General features: G+C 46.4%; 1 pseudogene; it reads right to left on the bottom strand.

Annotated features, from left to right (window-relative positions):
* Positions 1–112: 112 nt before the first annotated feature.
* Positions 113–699, bottom strand: LOC103203164 (annotated as a pseudogene).
* Between the last annotated feature and the right edge of the window lie 896 nt (positions 700–1595).

Genomic DNA, 1595 nt, shown 5'->3' with positions numbered 1-1595 from the left:
TTTTTTTTTTTTTTTTCGCTGCAAAAAGAAGCTTTATTGTTTCTATTTTGTCCATCCTTGGAAAAAGGGTTTCAGGATAGTTCAGATGCAGCCTCGTGGCTGAGGAAGAAGTTCAGGCAGAGGCCTGAAGCTGGCAGGGGAATGCAAAGGGCCTTCCCAGGTTGCAGGACTCTAGAGGCACTGAGTCATCATGCTTGAGGGTGAGTCTCTTGAAGAGGTACTCGCCCAACCCTGCTTGGGGGTTGGCCATCCTGCGGAGGTTGCTCACGTGGTCACCCATCTTCTTGATGAGCTTCACCTCCTCATCCAGAAAATGATTCTCCAGAAAGTCACAGAGATGGGAGTCTGTGTGGATTGAAGCCACAGTGTGCAGATCCAGAAGGGCCTGGTTCAGGTTTTTCTCCAGGGCGAGGGCGGCTTCCATGGTATCCATGTTTCTACCCCATTCATCGTAGATCGGCTTCTTCACATCCTGGAAGAGAGTGTGGCCACCACGCTTGTTTTGCAGCCTCAAGAGAATCTTGGCACCCTTGGGTTTCTCCGACAGCTTGCAGAAGAAATGTTCTACACCTTCCAAGGCCACATCATCCCTATCGAAAAAGAAGTCCAGAGAGAGGTAGGTGTAGGAGGCCTGCAGATGCAGATTGACCAAGTGGTTGACCCGTGGGGGGAATAGTTCTGACAGATCCGGGAGCTCATAGCTGGTTGAGGATTTGGAGGTAACCACAAAAAATGATGTTAGCAGTCCCTGGACAGGGTTGGCTGAGAAGATGGTCTGAGAGGTTGCGCCTGGAGAGAAAGTTGGAGCGTGGGCAGAAGCTGGAGGTGGGGAGTGGCTGGGTTTGTTCCGTCCAAACACTGTTGAAGCAAGAGACAGATCCACGGGACCTCTGGGGAGCTTCTATACCGGGACATTCTTAAGCACATATAAATATGCTTGTAAAAACATCATCTGCACACCCTGTACATGGTCATGGGCACATTCCCCTCTGCCTAGACCAACCTGATCATTCAGCTTGTCCACACATCTATCTACCTGTACATCAATGTTTGCCATCACTGGAATCGCAGTCCTGTATATGCTAAAGGGTTCATCTTTGTTGTCTGTACCTCCCATGTACCTCTCTGTGTCTTCCTCTTCCTCAATGCTACCGTATTGATTACTCACATTTGGTACATTACCCTTCCTTTCACCCAAATCAACACTTATCTCTACCTATCTAGCAGTGTTCACCTCCCCACCCTCACCCCCTTAACCAACAAAGAAAATTCCATTCCATATATAAACATTTCCTTGACTTTTTACAATAGCAGACTAACACAATATTTGTACTTCTGTGATTGATATTTTACTCAGCATAATGTCCTCCAAGTTCATCCATGTTGTGTGGTGTTTTCAGATTCTATATTATTTTTTTGGGTTGCATAATATTCCATTGTGTGCATATGCCCTAATTTGGTTATCCATTCTTCTGCTGATGGGCGCCTAGGTTGTTTCCATCTTTTGGCTATTGTAAATAGTGCTGTGGTGAACATTCATGTGCACGTATCTGTTGTCCTAGCTCTCACTTCTTTAGGATATATACCTAGTAATG

Source organism: Orycteropus afer, unplaced genomic scaffold (genome assembly GCF_000298275.1).
Source record: "Orycteropus afer afer isolate SDZICR_OR568_19922 unplaced genomic scaffold, OryAfe1.0 scaffold00204, whole genome shotgun sequence".
NCBI lineage: Eukaryota > Metazoa > Chordata > Mammalia > Tubulidentata > Orycteropodidae > Orycteropus > Orycteropus afer.
The sequence above is the reverse complement of the archived record's forward strand: the minus strand, read 5'-3'. Positions and strand labels throughout refer to the sequence as shown.